Source organism: Taudactylus pleione, unplaced genomic scaffold (genome assembly GCF_031769625.1).
Source record: "Taudactylus pleione unplaced genomic scaffold, aTauple2 ptg000130l, whole genome shotgun sequence".
NCBI classification, from domain to species: domain Eukaryota; kingdom Metazoa; phylum Chordata; class Amphibia; order Anura; family Myobatrachidae; genus Taudactylus; species Taudactylus pleione.
In genome coordinates, this window is record NW_028284532.1 from 5,873,890 (window position 1) to 5,882,985 (window position 9,096).

General features: G+C 45.7%; 1 protein-coding gene across 1 annotated transcript in view; it reads right to left on the reverse strand.

Moving 5' to 3' along the window:
* Positions 1 to 8,802, reverse strand: part of LOC148523543 (retinol dehydrogenase 7-like) — a 45,298-nt gene extending 36,496 nt beyond the window's left edge. Inside the window, exons 1-2 of the mRNA XM_088473162.1 lie at positions 8,701 to 8,802; positions 8,348 to 8,494 (exon numbers count right to left, since the gene is read on the reverse strand). The gene's annotated coding sequence lies outside the window, so the exon portion shown is untranslated. The remainder of the gene's footprint in view (positions 1 to 8,347; positions 8,495 to 8,700) is intronic.
* Between the last annotated feature and the right edge of the window lie 294 nt (positions 8,803 to 9,096).

A 9,096-nucleotide genomic window follows, 5' to 3' on the forward strand; every position in this document is an offset into this window, starting at 1 on the left:
AAAGGTTATGTGAGAGGCGACATGCTGCCAAATTAGACAGTGCTTCTGGCGAGTTTGTTTTTTGGGAAACCCAGTGCCTTAAGCTACCCGCCGCTAGGGGGGGTTGGAGTTCTTTTCACCTTTTGCCCTCCATTGAGGTTTTGGTGTTGTTCACCTCCATCTGGGTCACTCAAATAACTCAGTTTCCCCGACCTGTTGTTGGTTATTTGAGATTCGACTTAAATACTAATGTTCTTTTAAATAATTTCCCCTTACAGGTGGTGGTAGGGTGTTTGATAGGGTGTGGATTGTAGGCCATTCGTATGTTTTTTGGGCTTGCAGGCACCCCCTTGCTCGTGTTGGCCACGGTAATGTGCGCTGGATTGGGGTGGAGGATTTCGTTGGAGTGGTCTTTTGTCTCTTCTTTGGGACTCAGAGAAGAAATGGGGTGCCCCGGATTGCTTGGTTATACATCTAGGCGGCAATGATTTTGGCACTTGTAAAGGCGTTGAGGTTATCCTGGCCATTAAAAAGGATTTCCAAATAATTGCCGAGCGTTGGCCGCAGGTGCATTTGGTGTGGTCGGAGGTTATTCCTCGTAGGTTTTGGCGAGGGGAACAGGGTGGCACGGCTTTGGATAGGGTGAGGAGAAAATTGAATGCCGCAGTGTCTCGTCATGTAGAGGGTTTGGGAGGGCGTGTCATTAAACACCCCCGTATACGTTTCGAGGAGGTTGATTTTTACAGGGAAGATGGAGTGCATTTGGCAGGGGAAGGTTTGGCATTGTTTGTTTCGGCTCTTTTGTCAGGCATTGCTAGAAGTTAGTGGTCCTTTTAGCTGGTGGCGGTTCGTTGTCTAGGGACACCGTTTGGCGGAAAGCAGTGCTCCTCGGCGGCTCAGCTGAACTTGGCTAGCATCCCCCCTTTGAGAGAGGCGAGTCGGTTGCTGCCTTAGGGGAGGACCAGGTCTCCATTTTATGGAGGGATCAGCACTGTGCTAGATTAAGGGGGGATGGTACTACTCAAGGCAGCTCACATCGGGTGGTGCATTATCCACCTCCTTCTTAGTAATACTCTTAGATGGGCTAGCCGAGGTAGCACTGCTTTTTCGCCACCATGCTCGATCATTACAATTTTAATTCATAATCTGATTTCAATAAATTTGGCTGCGACCTCTTTTTTGCAAATCTATATCGTTGTCAGTGTCTTTATTTTAGTGGATAAGTTTCATTTAAGTATGGTAAAATAATAAAACTATGGGTGACTTAAAGCATGCGAATGCTAGAATAAGCATGAGAGGACATAAGCACCCTGTTTTTTATTGTGCTAATACTGGTTAAAACTGGTTTGAGGGGTTGCAGTCTCGTTATAGGTTAGGTTAGTGGGTCAGTCAGTAGTGTCAGCCTATCAGAGACCTGTTTGGGCGGGCTCTGTTTATGAATATTAGGGCGCTGGGAGGAGTCAGCTTTCTCTTTTCCAGTTGTGATCCCACCCAGCCACCCTAGGCTTATTGAATCGGCTTGGGCCGATGTGTTTCATTGGAATGTTGTTATATATGTTTTTCTTCCAACAGGGGAGGCGCAGCTGGCGGAAAGCAGTGCTCCTCGGCGGCTCAATTTAGTGCAGCTGAACTTGGCTAGCATCCCCCCTTTGAGAGAGGCGAGTCGGTTGCTGCCTTAGGGGAGGACCAGGTCTCCATCTTATGGAGGGATCAGCACTGTGCTAGATTAAGGGGGGATGGTACTACTCAAGGCAGCTCACATCGGGTGGTGGATTATCCACCTCCTTCTTAGTAATACTCTTAGATGGGCTGTAGCCGAGGTAGCACATTACAATTTTAATTCATAATCTGATTTCAATAAATTTGGCTGCGACCTCTTTTTTGCAAATCTATATCGTTGTCAGTGTCTTTATTTTAGTGGATAAGTTTAATTTAAGTATGGTAAAATAATAAAACTATGGGTGACTTAGTATCCATTCCAAAAAGCTGTCATTTTTGCGATGACAGATTTTCAGGAAATAGATACTTTTCCCTGCCTGCTCTAACTTACCGCAGCTGTAATCAGTACTGCGCATGCGCTGTTACATTCACAAAAGCAGCACATGCGCAGCACTGCCTACATCTGCGGTAATTCTGTGTGTTTCCCCCCAACCCCCCTCCTCCGCTCACCTCCCTGTCCGCTGCAGCCGCGGACCCTGACCTCCCGTCTAAAGAGGAGAAAAAAGTAAAGTTACAAAAATAATAATTATTTTTTTAAAATTTTACCGTGTTCTGTCGGGAGAACAACAGTCGGAGCAGCAGCCGCAGCCGGAGGAGGGACAAGGGAGTGACGGAGAGAGCCGGAGGATGACCTGCCCAGCTGGAAGCAGATAAGTATCACCTGCTATACGTCACCTGAGAGTGGTATATAGTAGGGATGTGCAGGCTCGGATAGGTTCGAGTTTGCACGTTGAGTTCGGATTTTTCCCTCCAAAAAAACGGAACTCAGAAAGAGGCTAAACGTCATCTTACATGGACGAACATCATCATTCCTGGACTTTTGTCCAGGAATGATGATGTTCGTCCATGTAAGATGACATTTAGCCTCTTTCTGAGTTCCGTTTTTTTGGAGGGAAAAATACGAACTCAACGTGCAAACTCGAACCTATCCGAGCCTGCACATCCCTAGTATATAGTAACACCATCAAATTCCGAAATTTTTTGGAATTTGATGAATAGCCTAATTTCTACATCCCCATACATTAGTGTGGAAATTAACGCAGGCGGAAATTAACGCAGGCGGACTTAACCAGGAGATATCAGTGATATATCCGGTGTTAAGTGTGTTAATGAATACTAAAATAACGGTAATTAAGAAAATGTCCCTAAAACCGTTATTTTAGTGTTGATGAATAGGCCCCTTTGTCTCTATCCATTTTGCTACTCCCCTCCATCAGAGATTTTCTATCTATTGCGGCTACCTCCCAATAAGCTTTATTTAAAAAGATTCCGGGTACCCATGTTCCAGAAAAGATTTTTACTAAACTGAAACCAGTCTTTCATAATTCTCTAATTCTGAACAGTTCCTTTTAATCCTAAGAACCTGTCCCTTAGGCGGCCCATACATGGTAAGAATTTTTAGACGATGTGCACGATTTCGATCGATCGCAACGATCAATCGTGCACATCGTGTGTGGTTTGGCATGCTGTACGACGGCGTGTCCCCGCCGTCGTACATCAGCATCGTATATCTTATGGAAAAACCATAAGATCTGCGATCCATCATGCTGTAAAATAGGTAACCAAAGCATCTTGTAAGATGTATCGTTTACCACAGCAGCATGCGATGCATCGGGCTGAATTTGAAAATGTACAGAGGTGTTGTACGTTTTCAAATCGCCCCGTGTATGGCCCACCTTAGAGATGTTCTCTTTACATCTTTTGAGATGGATACCTCTATAGTTAAGTTATCTGTTCTGTTCCACTTCCTTAATATAAGTCTGGGTTCTGCTTTTAATATATAAGGTGCTATTGTAAGCATATGTGTATTTATATTTTGTTTTATATTTTGTATTTTTTTAAATTAATACATTTTATAACTGACTGGAGCCTTAGGGGCCTATTTATCAAATAATATTTGTGGAATATCCCCCAAAACACCCACAAACATTAAGTATCCCCCGAATGTACGATGGAGGATTGGTTTCTATGGGGACTGCATAGGAATCCGGAGTCTGGCTAACATCATCTGAAGATGGTTTTAGTCTTGTAAACTATTTTGTAAAGATTACAAGGAGAGTGTTCCTCCGGAACCATTCCCAGCAATGGACGCCGCCGCACATGTGCAGTAGTGTACAGGGGTCCCAAAGGAGGAGTGAAGTGACTGCTAACACATCACAGGGACGGGCTCATTTCGGGGCCACTGCATTTGAGTTTTGATACATCCAGATGAAACTTAATTTCTCATTGGCGCGAAGAGCGGCGATATGATATTACAACTTTTGGTTCTAAAACCCGATAATTCATTAATATATGCCCCTTAGAGAGGAGTGTATAGTATACATTACTTAAAAAAATCACATATATGTCAGTATATCTAAAGTTGTATACTAATACATTTCATACCAAACATAACTAGTCACTGTAGCCCATGTGCTTGATAAATTTGGTGATCTCTATTGTTTACAGCAGGGATGGGGAACCTCAGGCCCGGGGGCCGTATAAAACCCTCGGAATCATTTGGTCTGGCCCTTGCAGATTTTTTCTGCTAGCCTCATCTGGCTAGCAGGGTGCCTAGAATGGCACCCTGCAGCCAGAATCTGTGCTACAGTGCCACCTGGAGCGTCCTTAGGTTGTTTCAGACGGTCTCACCATTGCCCTTACAGCTCCCCGGAGCATCCTCAGTATGGGCATCTTTGTTGAAAGCGTGGATCCTGCAATCATCGGTGATTGTGGCCCTGTCCCCATGTGACATCACACAGGGTACGTGGCCTGCACCAGGCCCGCAAATAATGTTATCTATATCAAGATGGCCCTCGGCAGAAAAAAAGGTTCCCCACCCCTGCTTTACAGGTAAAAAATCGGGGAGGCAATGTGTAGTGTGTGAGGCTTGGTAAAATTGCAGTTTTCGAGAGGTTTTGTCTTTAGTAAATCTGTCAGTTTGAAGCCCGTCCCCCCCAAAAATGCTGGAAAATAGCGGTTTTACCAAACTGCCCTTTAGCAAATCTGGCACAAAAAGCCACAACAGCCACAGTAACATACAGAGGGTCCGATTCAGAGATGGGTGCAGTGGCACAACCATGCTGAAACATGAAAAAAATACGCAGGAAACGTCTTAAGTAAAAAGACGCCCACTGCAGGCTTCTCCGATCTGATGCTGCATCCAAAGAAGCAGCCATCGGATCAACTGTGTGACCATCGGACATCTGATTAACCCTCAGGTTACTCAGGATGTCCAGCAAAGTCACAGTTCTGAGGCCAGTGAAGCTGTGTCCAAGGATGCAGCCACTTGCCTCGGCATGCCCACAAAATGGGGCCAGCTCACCCACGCCACTACCTAAAGCCAGCAGCATGTCAATTATGTTTTGGTGTTTGGGGCACAGAGAGAAATCACATCCGCAGAACTGAACATGTGCAGTACGGCTTTTGTGCATGTGCAGATCTAAAACCATTGGAGATGTGTGTACATTTCTAGGCCCAGAGACACATACAGCCATACAGAGACACATACTGTACAACCATACAGAGACACATACAGCCATACAGAGACACATACTGTACAACCATACAGACACATACAGCCATACAGAGACACATACAGCCATACAGAGATACATACTGTACAACCATACAGACACATACAGCCATACAGAGACACATACAGCCATACAGAGACACATACTGTACAACCATGCAGAGACACATACAGCCATACAGAGACACATACAGCTATACAGAGACACATACTGTACAACCATACAGAGACACATACAGCCATACAGAGACACATACAGCCATACAGAGACACATACTGTACAACCATACAGAGACACATACAGCCATACAGAGACACATACTGTACAACCATACAGAGACACATACAGCCATACAGAGACACATACTGTACAACCATACAGAGACACATACAGCCATACAGAGACACATACTGTACAACCATACAGAGACACATACAGCCATACAGAGACACATACTGTACAACCATACAGAGACACATACAACCATACAGAGACACATACTGTACAGCCATACAGACACATACAGCCATACAGAGACACATACAGCCATATAGAGACACATACTGTACAACCATACAGAAACACATACAGCCATACAGAGATACATACTGTACAACCATACAGAGACACATACAACCATACAGAGACACATACTGTACAACCATACAGACACATACAGCCATACAGAGACACATACTGCACAACCATACAGAAACACATACAGCCATAGAGACACATACAGCCATGCAGAGACACATACTGTACAGCCATACAGAGACACATACAGCCATACAGAGACACATACAACCATACAGAGACACATACCGTACAACCATACAGAGACACATACAGCCATACAGAGACACATACTGTACAACCATACACACACATACAGCCATACAGAAACACATACAGCCATACAGAGACACATACAGCCATGCAGAGACACATACTATACAGCCATACAGAGACACATACAGCCATACAGAGACACATACAGTCATACACCAGATATGTCTGTGAATTACGCAGTTCACAGACGTATCATGTTGGCCCTGCAGCACAGCTGGTGCATCAGCATGTTTGTACGGGCAACCGACCGACTGCCCGTACATTGGGGGTAGGGACCACTGACATCACAACTGGGCGGGCATATCGAGCAGCCGATTGGTAAGCTTACCAACTGGCCGCTCAGATGACAGATTTGTCTACTGACTGATCCATCGTTATAGTGTTATAGTGTGTACCCAGCATAAGATCAGTGAAGCTGTCCTCAGAGCAGGATGAAGACTCATGCTGGTCTCTGTTAGGGGCCCATTTATCAAGGATCGCTTTTGCAATGCGACCAGGGCATGCCAGTAACGCCCCTGAAAGCATTGCAAAAAGTGATCTCTTTGGCCGGATTTATCATCAGGGCCTATGGCCCTCATTCAGAGCCACTCGCTAGCGGCAGTACGCTCGTTCCGAGCGATGTTCGCACATCTGCGCATGCGTACGGATCGTTATATGCATGCGCGAACCAGTCAGTGCGGCCGAAATTCATGTGCTCGCAAAATAGCGAATGCCTGATAATTTGAGTGACAGGATGAGGCGTATGTGGGTGGTAACAGGGGAAGGTGCTTGAAAACGGGGAGTGGAAATCAGAACGCAGGCGTGCTTAAAGGTCAAAACGGGCGTTTTATGGGTGTGCATATTTAAAACAGCAGCGTCATTGACCACGTCACTGGGTTTTTTTAAGCCAGAACTGTTCGCAAAATTGTGGTAGCAAAAACCAACCACAAGAATAGCGAGCAGTTCATACGCTGGTCGATGTACTCGATTAATCTAATAAATAGCGGACATGACGTATGGTGCGAGCGGCCAGGGGGCGTTTTTAACAAATAAACGAGCGTATGTTTTGCTCGCTCGTTCAGACTTAGAGGTGTGAACAGACTGCAATTTGCGAACGGATCATTTGAATAGCCACCCCTTGTTTTTGAACGAACGACCGCAAATAGCGAACGGCTCTGAATCAGGCCCCATGGGCTCCGAAAGGAGCCTGTCCCTGCGATGTCTCCAGAGAGCTGCCGGCCAGTGTAGGGGGTGGTGCACATTTCATACCAAACATGACTAGTCACTGTAGCCCACCGCCGGCTAATAGTGCGCGGTGTAGCCCGTAGGCTACAGCGACTAACACCATGTCCAGATGTGCACTGCATTCCGGATATTGGTAAATTTGGTAGCATCGCATCCCCCATAGAAACCTATGGGGGATGTGGCTGCCAGCAGTAATGGAGGGATCACAGCAGGTATCGGAGATACCTGCTGCGGGGAATCGGTATGATTTACCGCCGGACCCCTGCCCGGCGGTTGGAATCCCGACACCAGGAGGCCGGCAGAGGAGGAAATCCCGATCGTCAAAGGTAAGTATTAGCTAACCTATTTCTAACCCCCTAACCCTCCTTTAGGGTGCCTAACCCTAACCTTCCTCCCCAGTGCCTAAATCTAACCCCCCCTTCCCCACCGCCTAAACCTAAGTCCCCTGGGGAGGTGCCTAACCCTAAGTCCCCCCCAGGGGTGCCTAACCCTAACCCTCCCTCCCCCTAGCCTAACCCTAACCTCCCAGGGGGGTGCCTAACCCTAAGTCCCCCCCCCCGGGAGCCCTAAACCTACCCCCCCCTGCGGCTGTCCGCAGCGGTGCCCGGCATCCCTTCGATCGGGAATTTCTAGATTTAGACGCCTGTCATTTAACCCTCGCCGGGATAAAGCATAATTGTAAACCAGTCAGGAAGCCGGCTATCGGGATTAGGTCCGCCGACTTCCCGACTGCATACCTGCTGCGGTCCCTCATTAATACATACAGGAGATACTTAGTATTTGAGGTAAAGTTTTCGGGGATTTTGCCTCAAATGCACTTTGATAAATTGTCCACTTAGTGACATATGCAAAGTTTGTCTTGGTGAATGAAGTGTATTCTTGCTCCTGAGAAACACTGCTGGGTTCACTGAACATGGAAGTGATATTTAATAATAAATAACAGATGTCAGGACTTTTAAGTATATGCAATTATAAAGCCACACACAAATCTATGTCATACCCAACAGATAGTGCTAAACTTTATAACTAGTCACTGTACACATGTAACACTCACTTACCTACTGTGAGGCTTTGCTTGTTTTAGTTTATGATTCAGTAGAACAAGTGATCCTTGTCACTGCAGCGAGTTTCAGTTACTGCAGTCAAATCCTGGGCAGCCCAGGATGTTCTCTAGCCGCCACCTCTTCTTAATGAAAGTGTTGTCCCTGATTTATTTAAATGAACTAAAATTAGCATAGAAAGGCAACAATATAGGCTTTCCTGTGTGCAAAGGTGTTATTTATGGGAGTACAAAATGAGATAGCATTGAACAGTTTATCACAGAAATGGCATTAGATGATTTGTACAGATAAAATAATTATTCCCTATATGCCTGTCCATGTATAGTTGCTATTACAGTACTTGCACTCACCACTCCTGTCCCCAGGGTCAGAGAAGACTGCTATTCCTTCCTGCTGCCTCCCCGCAGCTTCCTCTCACACTGTGCACAGCGTTACTAGTTTGTTAAACTATGATTGCATGAACAGGGAGGAGAGTAGGTGGGCCCAGCTGTATGATAAATGCTGTTATGTAACTTTTGGCAGCTTTTTTCACAATGTGTTCAAGCCTGTGCTGTGGAAAGAAAAGGGGGTTCCATAAGGGAGTTAATGAAGGGATAGATAGGGAAAAGTTATATACAGTACATAATTTGAACAGCTTATCAAGATGGCTTCACTGTAGTCTAAGATATTTACCTATCAGAAATTATGCTTATAGCGAAGTGCTACCTGGCAAAAGCCATGATAAACCGTTAGATGTACAGTATGCT